The sequence below is a fragment of the Ochotona curzoniae genome, unplaced genomic scaffold (genome assembly GCF_017591425.1).
Source record: "Ochotona curzoniae isolate NIBS_2020 unplaced genomic scaffold, NIBS_Ocur_1.0 contig_4018, whole genome shotgun sequence".
In the NCBI taxonomy this organism is placed as follows: domain Eukaryota; kingdom Metazoa; phylum Chordata; class Mammalia; order Lagomorpha; family Ochotonidae; genus Ochotona; species Ochotona curzoniae.
This window is the reverse complement of record NW_024466083.1, coordinates 18288-32570: the sequence shown is the minus strand read 5'-3', so window position 1 is coordinate 32570 and position 14283 is coordinate 18288. Positions and strand designations below refer to the sequence as shown.

General features: G+C 43.0%; 1 pseudogene; it reads right to left on the bottom strand.

Annotated features, from left to right (window-relative positions):
- Window positions 1-5512: 5512 nt before the first annotated feature.
- On the bottom strand, window positions 5513-12621 carry LOC121158954 (annotated as a pseudogene).
- Window positions 12622-14283: the final 1662 nt, after the last annotated feature.

Genomic DNA, 14283 nt, shown 5'->3' with positions numbered 1-14283 from the left:
CTATCATCTATATTTGATTTGCTTATCTGAAAGTCAGAGTTAAACAGAGGAAGACAGATTCTCACATTCACTGGTTCACAATCAAATGGTTGCATTAACCTGGACTAAGCCAGGCCAGCCTAGGAGCCAGAAACTCCAACTGGATGTTCCCTGCCAGTGGCAAGAATCCAGCTGTCCTATGGGCCATCACCTGCTGCCCCCTGGTGTATGATCAGGAAATTGCACTCTGTTACAGGATGCAGGTTTCCCAAGCAGCTACCTTCACGTTGCTGCCTCTGGCAGCTTGAATCTTCCAAATTTCCAGCCTCATCTTCTAGTTATTCTTGATCTCTGAGTCTCAACTGAAACAAAAATAAAGGAATTAGAGTTAGTGGCTTACAGACACAGAGTGGAAGCCTTAAAAGCAACTACTGCAATACTGACAGATCATAGAATTTCTGTACCGTGAATTGCCCTTGCTCTTTCCTTGCTTCCTTCTATAGCTATTGTTACCTTTCTTTTGGCTCCCTTCTTGTCTGAGGCCTTAATTCAAGCACATCGCTCCTGGCCAAAGCTACACGCAAAGTGTAGACTGTTCTCTCAGCACCACGTAGTGATAAGGATCCTCAACAGGACCAAGTATTCTGAGATTTCTAAACATCAGCAATATCAACATATAGGGCTGATAATCTTTGGTTGTTTATGGATATCCTGTGCATTATGCGACAGCTAGCAGAATCCCTGGCCTGCACTCATTGGGTAAAAACAGTGCTTTCACAGGCATGTTACCAGGTGACTCCGAACTAGAGCAGTTGGGACTCAATCAGTATTCATATAGGATTCCAGCATCATTGGCTGTGGCATAAAATGCCTCATCATAAGGAATAACTTAAAGAAAAATCATTCATTGGTTATGAAAATTTGGCCTTATCTATGGAATTTGCTGAAATGGCTATTTTCATTCCATTATGATACATATTTTTCCAGGAGGCAATAACACATTATTTATTTAATAAACATCTCAGACATGTACTTAATACTATATGTTAAAAACTTCAGCCTTGGAAGCACACACACACACACGGAGTGAGAGATATACACATCATAAGATACATATGTATATAAGGTATATATTAGCATGAATAGGGAATTGCCAACACACCAGGGAAAAACGGTAATAATTGAATGAATGAAAACTTTATTTTAATTTTTCATATTGTCTTGAACATATTTAATAAAATGATGAAAAATATATCCTGAATTAACTTTTGGTTTATTTTTCCTGGAAGCCAAATATTTCTGATTATGGCTAATTGAGAAATGAATTTTCCAAGAATGATTTTCCATTCAGGGGTGGATGACTTTTTTTCCTACAATTTCGTAAGATGAAAAAAATCCACGTTTAAAATAGAAATCAATTTGTAGCTTTTCTAAAATTGTGTATTGTCTGAAATGTCCATCGAAATAAATTTGTTCAATAACAATTTGCAATAGCCTGCAATGAATCTGATTTTTCTGTTCAGATGATTTTCTATGAGAATTATGTATTTTAACATTGAAAGTATTTAGCAATAAGAATTTTAAACATGAAGTAGGCTTTATTTAAGATTTATTTATTTTATCTGGAAGACAGACTCACAGGAGAGACAGAAAGATCTTCAATCTGTTTGTTTACTCCTCAAATGGCTGCAAAGCTGTAGCCGAGCTGATCTGAAGCCAGGAGTCAAGAGCTACTTCTGGGTCCACCATGTTGATGCAGCATCCCAAAGACGTAAGCCATCCTCTGCTGCTTTCCCAGGTATAAAGAAGGAACTGGATTGGAAGAGGGGAAGCCAGGACACAAACCGGTGTACACATGGGATGCAGATGCTACAGAATTAGCTTGATATATCACTACACCAGCCCCAAAATGTAGATGTCTTAGGTGGACAATATTTGATCTTATTATGTGTTTGTGTGTTTCTTCAATTGCTTTTTAAAATTTCTTTATTGTTGACAATCTTTACATGGTCAATTAGGGCACAAAGGTTCAAGGGCTACATAAAAGTGGGTAAGAATATTATTTTCACATTGTCTTTTTTCTGAGCCTGGGGTAAGTGGGAAGATAGAGGGAGAAGCCCACCCAATCTCCCGTCCATCCCAGGTCCCCAATATGGGGCATGTTCTGAGGGTCCTGTTCAAGTGGTTTTGATAGTTCTACAGTCACAAATTGCTGCCAATTTCACCATTCCAAGCACGATGAAGTCTCTGCAGAATCCACTGATTGACATAGTCCATCTTAGAGTCTCCGTTTGTCCAGTTTTTCACTGCCAACATATGGCTGGGGTAGTTGATTGATTTGTTCTGTCCTCTGTTGTGGTGCCAGGTGTCCTCTGCAGGTTCCGACAGACTGCAATACCCTCCAAGTGCACCTGATTGTGCTGTCCACTGCTCTGTCTGAGCCTCTGAGGAGACTCAGCTCTGGCATTTGCACTCCATGGCAGACCATGGAACCTGCAATTCTCTTCATGGTTGGAGTTCTGAGTCTGGCAGTTCAATTGGGAAGATCACCAAAGAAACTTTGTCTGAGGTGATCCTAGACCAGATTCTTGTGTGTACTTGCCAGTACAGGGCCCAAAACAATCTGTTGCCCCAATCAGCTGGTGGTTGCAGTTGCTGGGTTGGTTCTGTTTCCAGCCCTGTCTTTCACTGAAACCAATGGGTGTTGCAATCCAACCTGGTTCTAGGCACTCACATAAACCAGTGGGAGCTGAAGCCTAATCGGAGCGACCCACAATAACCCCCACCAGGCCCACCACCTGCCCTAGTTCCCGTGCTTGCCAGTTCGTACAGCAGATTAGTCAAGTCTGTCCCACATCCCATTTAGCTCTCATACATGTCAGTGGGCACTGAGGCCTAGTTTAACTCAACATGCTCCACTATCCAGGCCACACACATGCTGGTGGATGCCGTTCTGACCAGCCATGTCTGCCCCAGTCCTGGTTTTCATGCTCTGCAGTGGGAGTGGTAACCTAAGAGGGAGGTGCCTATTTTCCTTCCAGGCCACTCCCACTCCCAGATCATGCACTTTCTGGATGGCTCTGTAGTTTAACTTGACAGATTAGCCACTGGTGCCAGCATCTGCTATCTGATGCTGTGGCAAAGCCCAACCAAGCCTCACCCATTCTGCTTTATGTTTGCACTAGTAGGGATAGTCAACCAAGCCTGGCTCTTCCCTGATCTGGCTCATATGAGGCCCACGGGTGTTGTAGCCCTGCCCAGTTCGGTCTACCCTCATCCCAACTCTTACTCTCCAGTGGGTGAGGTATTCCAGCAGGGGACCCTCCACATTCACCCTACCAGCTTTACCCCCTCCCTCCCTGGTTCCTACTAGAGCCTTGTTCCAGTCTGGCATGGCCCGTCTCACCTCGGCATTTGCTAGTGGCTGCTGTAGCCAGACCCAGCCTGGACTACCCCCAATTCCAACTGGTGAAGGTAACAGTCTAGCCCAGGCCAAAGTGTACCCTATTCCAGCTGTAATGTGCATTGGTATGTGTTGCAACCATACCTGGCCTGACCCACACTGTTCTGGTGCTCAGATTCACCAGAGTTCAGCCTGGCTTGCCCCTGACCTATGCCAAATGTACCTTTCCCTGGCCTGGTCTGTTCATTATCATGCTTCTTGCGCTCACCTGCTGGGTCTGTGTCCTGCCAGAGGAGTTAGTTGTCCAGGCTCCTTCATCAGAACCTCTCGCAATGCCAGCTTTTGCATATATCAGTGGGTCCATGAGCCAGTCCTACTCAGTTCACCTCCTGTCCTAGAAGGAACAGTGGCCTTTCCTGACTGGCCTTCAAGCCGCTATGGTTCTTATTGTTGGATGTTTCAGCCCAACCAACGCTCGTCCATACCCAAACACAACTCACACATGGTTCAGTAGGAGCAGAGACCTAGCCTAGTCCATCCTACATCTACTCTGGTCCTCCAAAGCACCAGATGGTGCTGGCATCTAGCCAGGTCTAGTCCAGTCCCATCCACACTTGTGCCAAGGGATACTGCATCCATATCAAGACCAGAACACATCCCGCATTCCAACCCCTGCACTTATCAGTGGGAACTCCAACCCAGCTGGGATGTCTTCTTAGCTCCCCAATTGGGCCTGTTCGCAGCCATATATTGACTGCATGGCAGTGGTTGCTCTGACTCAGCTTGGCATAGCCCCTCAACTCTCTTGGCCTTTGCCTTAAATGCCTAGCGTCCCTGGCTCATACAGAGCAGTAGCTGTAAGAGCCTAGCTCGGCATGACCTGTGCTCCATCCTGATTTCTATTTTTGCTTGTGAGCTAAGGTTTGCTTGGCCCTGCCTGGTCCACCCTGTTCCATTAACAACCCACACTTTAGCCAGCCATTGGAGTTACTTTGCCCAGCTTGTCCAACCCCCAGGCCTGGACCATGTGTTCACACTTCATCCATTTCCATACCTAGTTCTTATACATGCCAGTGGGTGTTAGGCCAGAGTCTGGCATAGTCTGGCCTTCCATTTGAGCTTGTATAAGCTGGTGCACATTGCAGCCTGGCCCACCCGAAATCCTATTCAGGATGCACATTCAGGTACTGCTGCCTTGACCAGTCCAGACTATTGTCGGTTCCTTTACCCGTGAGTGATAGCAGGCTCCTTGGTCACACCTAGCTTAGTCCATCACCACCCCAACTCTTGAGCTAACCAGTGGGACTAGTATTTCCACAAGGTTTGCCCACACATCTCCCACAGAATCTACCCCCTGAAATGGTTCTCTTGTGTGTCGGTTAATGTCATGGCCTAATGTGACCCATCTTCTGATTCATCATTCTGTCAGGTACTAGGATATGGTCCTGCTAGACAAGCCCCCAGCCTTAGCTTTTGCATCAACTGGTGTGCATTGGCCAGCATTATTCGGTGATAACAAGTTCTACACAGGACTTAAAAGAGACTGATATATCAGTCTGACCCTTGAAGATCATCTGGTCCCTCTCCTTCAAACTACCAGATCTCAGTACCCTCCCTTATCTTCAAAAACAAAAATTACTCTGTTGTTGGGAATCTTCAGGATTGATTCGCAACCCAGAAGCACAGTGGGCTGAACACAGTGGTACCTCGGCAGCAATTCCTAGCCCAAAAACTCCAGAGCTCACCCCCCATGTGGTCAGCAGGTGGAGCCTGGCACCAACGGGAGCACTGGCCACCCGGGGACAACGCACCACGCATGAATGGTGGCTGAAATCAGAGTTCTGGGCATGGAGATGAACCCAGCCTGGAACCTGCCAGCAGCCAACTGGGAGTTTTATCCCCCAGGACCCAAGGTTGCTCCCTCCCAATCCCTTCCATCGCACTATGTCAGCGGTGGGTGGGGCCTTGGCCCACCCTGTTCTCTAGATTTCCCCTCTCCGTGTATTCACCAGGAAGGGAGCAGCCTCTGGAGCTTGGGCAGGCCCCGGGTACAGCTCACTGTGTGTATGTGGTGGCTGGAATCAGACCTCTGAGCATGGAGATGAACCTAACCTGGAAATTGCCCTTCAATTTTTGTTTAAATCAGAAGTTGAGGCACAGAAAGCAAAAGCCTTTTCAAAGGAAATCTGTAATTCTTGAATAGGTGGATTAACTTACAATTTACACTTTTTTTCTGAAAATGTCAGGGGTGTGGTTCTCTCTGTGAGGAGGAGTTTCAGGTTTATTCAGCTAGATCCTGAGGCTCTTGTGACTACAAGAGTACTACTGTTTTTCAAGTCATCAAGCACTTCCTGCTTTGTGATACTGTCCCATACATCAGGAAACTGACCTTTACCTGCAAATTTCAACGCATATTTCTCTTCTAGATTTGATCGGAAGTGAGAAACAAACCACTTCCAATAGGGCTGGGTGGATGAGTCTGGAGTGATGCTCCATGTGGCATAATCCCCTCCTGCCTCTCGATAGTTCTTATATGGGGTTTTCCGGCCATCACTGAAAATTATTGAGCAATCACTTGCTACCAAACTAGTACAACAATCAATAACAAAGTGGTCAGTTTCATGCCATTTTCCTTCACTGACAGCCTCATGGCTGTGGAAGGGAACACTGTGGTCTCCTTCATGTTCAGGAATTGTGTTTGTGCAGATGATTCCACAGTGGGGACACTGTTTCCAGCAGCCACATAGGTGTTCAAAGTGTATTTTCTCAATTGCAGGATTATTCAAGCAATTCTGTTCAAGAGCCTTCATTGCAGAATCCAAAGCTGCACTCATGGTTTTCTTAAGAAACTGCATGTCGTTAATCTTCTGGTGTTCAATGCTTATCAAGTCATTTCGTGGAAAGATGAGGTTGCTCTCCAGGTGATCACAGAACAAATCCAGCCACTCAGAGGCAGTGCTGCTTTTGTCTTTGGCTTCTGCTGTGGATTCCTGAATAGCAGAGAGCAGGGCATTCTTGATGTCATCTAACCTTGGTTTTAAAAAAGCCTGTATTTTTTCAGTTCATGATCCTGAACAGTATTTTCTAATCTGGGCTTCAATGTAACTCCTGAAAAGTTCTTTTGGATCATGAGTATATTCCCAGTACTTTTCACAATTCTTTTCCTCTGCAAGAAAGATGAGAATATGTTTCTCCAAGTTAGCTCTGTTTCCATTGAATTCAGGGCAAGTATTTCTGATATCCCCAGCAATTTGAGGGACTGTTTTTTCCCTTATAGTGGTGGACACAGCTGGAGAGAGTTTGTCCCATAGAAAATCAATGAATGCTTTGGTAGAAGCTGCTCCTTGGCTGGAGATTTTAAAACTCAGGAAGAAATCATCTTTCTTAGATTCCAAATAGTTAACAAAGTCATTTGCTCTCTTGAATGACCTTAAAACTTTGTGTGGCCTTTGAAATAAATACAAAGAAATGTCAATCTTATATTTGTTTGTAAATGAATATCTTTTTTTCTGTGGAATGTAAATGAATATCTTTTTTCATTCCTCATCTATGATTCTTATAATTTCACGAAATACATTGGAATTGTAAGCACACTATCACAAATGAATGCACTTTATAGTTTCCCCAAAATTTCTAATGATGTAGCTTGTGGTCACATTAATGTATTCTTTATCATGGACCTCTAATTGCTTTGTAAAAATCTGCTATTTCATGCTCAGTTTAACATGTCTGGTGTAATATATTTGAAATTTCTCTCCAGATTTTTATTCAGTGTTTCCAACATATTTCTCTCATTTTTGAAATAATTCCAAAGGATGTTTTCAGAATCCAGCTGAATGTTAGGTTCTTCAACTTGAGGGATATTTGAGGACACATCACAGACCCATTTTGTCCAAAGTTGGTTAAATTTTTCTTCCTCACTTAACTCTTTATAACTTATAGATAAAGCAAGATTCCTGATCCTTTCCAGTAATTCTCTTTCATAGTCAGTTTTTTTCTAATCCAGCTGTACTTGACATTTTTAACTAAGAAGTTCATCAGCTTTTTTTAAGCTGTCTGAAATAAGTGCATCTTTAAGCATGAAGAGTATTTCACTATCTGCATCTTCTTTTAAAAACTTCAAATTCTTGCTTGACAGCTACATATTTTTCTGTAACTGAAGCCTCAATTGTGCTACTGTTGAGTGTCTGCATTTTCCCATTCTTAATCTGGTTGGTCAGCTTGTTCTACAGTCCAACACATGACTCCTCAGTTACCAGCACCACTGGTTGTACATGGTTTCCAGTTTGCTCATGGCCATGACCTCTTGGGTGTTCTTGAAACTGAAAATAAAGTTCTCATTCACCAGAGCTTTCCACAAATCTTGAACACGATATTTTACATCTGATATCTTCATGATGCTTCTCTTGGATTCCTGTTTGGCAATCCTAAGAATTCTGCTTTTCAGTTCCTGTACGTTGAGGCTGTAGCGAGGATTGGGAGGGGCCATTGGAGGATTGCCATCCCAGAGGTGAACAAAGTAGTAGACGTCACTGAAGCAGGTGATGTCTGAGCACTGTTCTTCTTCTGCTGCTAATTTTGCCATTTCATCTAGTCTCTGCTCTAGTCTCCTACGTGCTTCCATCAATTGGTCTTTAGCAGTAACTTCCCCCACATTCTGATGGACAAAGATGCAACTCGGTGAGGTTTTCACCTATTTCATCCTCAGAAAGGCTTGGACAACTATCTGTAGGACATCCTGCATCTCTGATGGATTCTTTCCCCAAAATATTGATGAGAGTCAAGTTCCCAAGTCCAATGACAAAGGTTGCCAAGTCAGTGTCCTTCTTCTGGGATTTATTGCTGAATTCTGGGGCTCGGAGACCTTCAGTATCCACAACAAGCACAAGATCAAAGCCAAGATGTCCTGTGAATGTCTCCTCCACCTTCAGGAGCTGCATGTAGGCTTCCCCTGAGTACAAAAGGGTGTGTTTAGCAAAGTGGATCCACTTTAGGGACACATATGAAGCATCCCCATCCGTCAGTTCAATGGGAACACCAGATATCATCAGATCTGCAGCAATTTCAGGAAGGGAATGAAAGAGAGCCTCTTTTTGGAGGTGTTTCTTCCAGAGCTTCATAGATCTGGCCAACTTCTCTGAGAAGTTGCTCAGCTCCAAGGGTACAGTTATTAATCTCCGAAGGAAATGGCCTCTATCTCAGTTTGTCAGTCCTTCAGAGAACTTCTCTTTGGCGTGTTTTTCTTCTCTGCTTGTACCTGTAGCCACAATTATCTTTGCTTCTCATACAATTGTTCTAAGTGTCCTGCAGTCAGATTTTCCAAAAACACATTCAACCACTGCAAAAAGCAGAGTTTCATGTCGGTTTCTGAATTTCCTTGAAGAATTTCAAGAACAGATTTCATTAAGTCATTGAGAGGAAAGGTTTTGATCAACTGTTGTTGCTGTATCATTTGTTTCTCTGTCTCAATGTCACTCTTGTGTTGTATAAGGCCCTGATTTCCCTTTTTCTGTCAAATGGTAGAGCTCTTTGTCCTTCTTACACCACAGGTGCCACAATTTTTCCTGAAGGGGCAGTAAGTTTTCCTTCACGTGAGATAACTCTGTTTCTGACAGGAGGGCCATTACATCCTGTGCTTTTTCTTTGACTTCTTTGCAGTCTCTCTCATCTTCATCGACAAGGAATCCTTGCTGGCGAGCAATCATGCACAGTCTTCCAGGCTGAGGGAGGTGTCAGAGGACTCTAACAAACACCTGGTATAAGTCACAAACTTCTGATTTTCTTAATTGTTATTAGAAACTGACATGAGGACCACAATGAGAGAAGAGATTTCCTGTAAGAAGGTGAGCTGAGGCTTATGCTCCTTTGCATCTCCATGAAGATTGGTGAAGGTCACACAGTTGTCAAATTTGTCCCCATCATCACCCCCAGGACAGAACCAGCTGACTTTCACCACATCTTCCATCAAGAGACAGTCTTTTGTGCTTCCTCTGCAGTGGCGGTGAAAAAACATTGTTTTTACTTTTACCAAGAAGACAATTCATGATCTGAGATTTGGAAGCAGAGAGGCCATCCCCAACTGTTATGAAGGACACAATGGAGGAAGAGACACAAAATATCTCCTGATTCCTGTGATTTTTCTTCCCACCTGGTGATTTCCTGCCTTGCTGCCAACTTCTCCTGATTTGCCTGAGAGACCAGAGGGAGAATTCAATCTGAGAATTGCAAGGATTGGGCACTACAAGGGGGAGAGCAAATTGACAAATGGCAAGTTTCGCCAAAATATACTGTCTGGCAAAATCATCTGCACAATGAAAAATTGCCATCTGAATATCCATTGGGTGAATGTGGGGTTTGGTTGGTGGGGACAGCTTTGTCAATGATGGATGAGTGGAACGAGAACCATCTTCAACAAAGTCTTCATATGGATCAAAATCCTTATTTTACTGATCGGACACTATTGAGTCCACTTTGTGTTCTGTGTCTCTATCGTCTTTGAAGACTATATGTCTAAGGCCATAATCAAACATTACCAACTCCTGCAGGAAATAAAAGGGAAGCTCCTGTTCAGAAGTGGGCTGGGTGTTATACACAGAATTCTGGCAAATCAGAAGCAAGTTACCTCTGCTCATCCTTTTGGGGTAGTAATAGTCCAAGTCTGGACATTGCAGTAGATCTAGGAAGGGCCCATTGCTTATGACCTCCTGTTTTCTATTTTAATTGTCATGTATTTCATGGGGTTGTTTATTTCCATGGAAGAGATTTGCCAATTGCTTTGACACTTTGTCCATTTGCAAAGAAGACATAGTGGCTTCATAATGCACATCAATGAGCAATCTCAGGTCTTTTTCTATAGTATCCCAATCATGTTCTGCTCTAGGTTTGCAGAGGACATAGGCAGCCTCTTTAGACCATGTGTTGTTCCATGTGTTGTTTCATTAATGCCAGGCATTGTCTTTTGTCTTCTGGAGAAACAGCTGTGACTCCAACTGTGGCTGTCAGATCTGTGAGTATCAGAAATGCCTAAGCCCTGTACATGGAAATAGTTTTGAGTTCCTGGTATTTACTGTGGGCAGTCTGCTCTGCATTTCATTCAGCAAGAACTTTAGCTCATCACTCCCTAGACCCCAAAAAGTGTTGCTTACCACCTGATATGCTGCACCAGCTGTTATGGAAAATACAGGAGGCGTGTGTCTGTCTGGCCTGCTTTTTGGAGGTAATTGAAGAAGGAGCTGAGAGCCGAGCTGATTTCATATATGGCCTTTCTTTAAGCCTCTTCTATTGAGTCTTGTGACTTAGAATTGACCTTCAAGTGCAAGCGTTCATTATAGGTTTTCTTAAGATGTTTACTAATTCAGAAATTTGGGAGATATTAGTTTGCTCTGGCTCAGGATCTCTGTCTGACTGGAAGATCCACTTTATGATGGAGTGAGCCTGAAGAAAGGTTGTCACATTGTAGATGTGAGGGTCCAAAAGACTCTGTAATTGAGATTTAATGAAATTTGTATTATAAATGAAAGATTTTTTGCAAGAGTTGACAATATTTACTATAAAGTTTTGCAGATATACACATCTGTGAGACAGGTGTTGATCCATATGTCATAACTTTTCATTTTTTGATTCAACATTTGCATAAAGTTTAGTAACTTTTGAAGCTTCTCTTCAGGATTCGATACTTCCCAAGATTTCACATCCTCTAGGAAATCTTTAGCCTCCTTCCTAGCAAACAGTATTTCCTCCCCATCTTGAACTGGGCGTTGAGGCTTGTCACGGTAGCATAGGTGTCTTTAAGGCACTTAGCCACCTGAAGGGCATTGTTAAAATCAGTTTTGTGGCTAGAGAGGATGATCTCATAAATGGGCACTAGTTTTCATCCCTGGTCAATCACATGCCACGTTTTGTTGCCAGCAACAAGACCAGTTTTCCATTGCACAAATCCATTTGCTTCTGGTGGGCCACCTGTCTAATGCACTGACAAGTATATGTTGGTTTGGAGGTTCTGGAAAGCTTATCTCTGACAGCATGCTTTTGTATAACTGTTAGATACCTTCCCACCTGTACCAACATTCACACCAAAGCCACTGTAGCTGCCCCTGATGTTATCCAGGGCCTTGGCTAATTGTCATTTTACGTCTGCCAGTTGCTCACTCTGGAAACTCTATGAAACAGCCTTCTACCAGAAGATTCCTCCCAAGTGCAGAGGGTGTTGGTTAGCATGAGAACCAAACTTGTGCAGGAAGTTTTCTATCCTGGGCCTCATCATGAGGATTTTGTCAGAACTTTAGGAGAACTGACCCAGGAGTTCTTCAGTGCACTTCAGTTCCTGCATAGCAGCCTTGGATAACTGGAGTTGATCCATGCAGAAGTGAGGTCAGGAGAACATAGTTGAACCTGGTTGAGCAAAAATAAGAGTCCTCAGAATGTGATTGTTTGGTTTCCTTCCATTGTTTATTATGGCCCATACCAGCCTCTAGACTAACCCCCCAGCCTCCAACACTAGTTAAACTGAATCCCAACTTTTCTACACTCTGAGTGAACATGGACTCTGTTTGATGAGAGATAAATTAAACTGTTTTTATCCATGAATCCTGCTCAGGTCCAAGTAGTGAAAGCTCCTGTGGAACAGTGAGTAGCTTCTCTTTCCTTTCCAGGATGTCACTTTGTTAATTGGTTTTGTAAATGCCCTGCAGGGCCAGCCCTCCAGATGCCCATCTCACCAGATCTCTGTCTGGGAGATGTTTTTCTTTTTGTCAGGGTCCGCTCTGTGAGCCTGAGCTGTCTCTGCATGTTGTTCAGGACCTCCAAAAGGGGCTTTTCAAGTGGTGGCCAGTACTCCTCAGGTATCTCCATTGCATGCCTCAGCTCCTCTTCCTTTCTCTGCACTGACTTCATGTCGTTTTCCTTTTTTTGACAATAAGTTCTTAAGCTCCTGTTACACCTCTTATGCCTGCTTCTGTTTTTGGTTCATCAGTTCCACAGGAGTTTGCTTTGACCCTGAAAGACCTGACTGTGACAGGTGCAGCAGCTTCTCCAGGGCCCTTGTCCCATGGATGTTATGCCTGGGATTTCAGCTTCTGGAGGTCCTCTTAATTGATGTGTTGTAAGGCATGGGCACAGGTCACACCCAAGGGTACCTGCAGCTTTGGTAACCAGTACTCAGCGGCCAGTCCCACTGCTCCCAAGCTCTCTTGGAGATCTTGCTTTCTTTCTTCTCTGAGCAGTCGTCTTCCTGTGGCCATGGCTGTATGAAAAACACAAGTTCAATTAGGCTAGTTGCTTCTTCACCTAGGAAATATATTAACCTCATAACCAAAGGGATGAATATAAAAATTATAAGTACCTGTGGGGAGCCATGCAATTGGGTCGGATGGCATAGGTGTGTAATGAGCACCGCTCCTTGGTTAGCAGGGCTACCAGGAGTTTCTGGCTGTGTGGCAAGGCCCAGCAGAATGTCTCTGGTCACCTCATTGCTGCCTCACCCCATTGTGTGGACACTCAATCACCTTTATGATGTTTCATAGGATTCTCCTGAGGGTGTTGTTGTTGTTTTCCTGCTAATGTGACGTGATTCTTGTAACTGGTATGACACCTTAAACTGATCAATCATGTTAAGATAAAAAAAAACATCTTTAGCAACATAAGGCAATGGCACACAGCTAAAAGTATACAATAGTACAACTGAGCCCACAATGTCTCCAAACATCCTGTTATGTGCCCACTTTTGTCCTGAGGTTTGCCCTAGTATAAGTAATGTTTTCCTTAAAAAATGGCTTGATAATATCTTTGAACAGATGGCAATCATGGAGGTACGAAGAGTTTGTTTACCATGCGCCTCGAACTGTTGCAACACATGATATGATGCATTTTAGTTTCTCACCACAGAAAGCAGAAAGTATATGGGGCATCTTCTAAAGGGAAACAAACATGAACCCCCTCAAAATGGCTTAAAATCCTAATCTTATACTGGCACTTTTATTTAGGGAAAGAAAACTGTTTATAAAAACTTGTATCTTACATTGGTGCTCATATTTAGGGAAATAAAACAGTTTATAAAGATAAAAGCAGTTTCTTGTATATTTAGGGAAATAAAACAGTTTATAAAGATAAAAGCAGTTTCTTGTAAAGACCCTCTGCTTGTAGATTGGCTGAGCTGCCTTGATCCCTTCCACTGCCCTTTAACAAAAGAACAGAAAACAACTGAATCAGCACTAGGTAAAGATAATGGTAATTTATGCTTAATGTGATTGTAAGATTTAGCAAAGAATCTGTTATATGCTTTTATAAAATCCTTTCGTTTATGATCTTTTAATTCTGTACTCTTAATATTTTAAGCAATATTAGTTTGTGTTTAGTAAAAACTGATTTTGAGTATAAGTAAACTACTTGTCACTATGTAACCGCAAGCACTGCCAACCATGGAGTTCCTGGCTTCAGCCAGGTGATTTCAGGTTTCAATGAGTAATGGTTTGTTGAGAATGTTTTCTTTGAAGTAAACTATTTTTTTAGGATTGTTTTTTGTATTCTCTTAACCATTAAGTAAAACTGAAACAATTGGGTATTGTGCAAAAGCTTGTGATGATTTGTATATAAATAAAGAAGGCAACTTTTCTGAGTTGTCCATTATGAGCATCATGCCATAGTGGTCCACATCTTAGCTCTTCTTCATATCGTCTTGCTGATCCATGCATCCTTTGCAAGCTCTCGAGTCAGTCGGAGCTGGTCTCTGGCAAGTACCTCCTTTAATTGTTCCAGCATAAATTTTTTTTAAAAGGTTGTTTATTATTTTTTTTACTGGAAAGTCAGATATACAGAGAGGAGGAGATACAGAGAGGAAGATCTTCTGTCCACTGTTTAACTCTCCAAGTGGCAACAATGGCCAGAGCTACACTGACCCAAAGCTT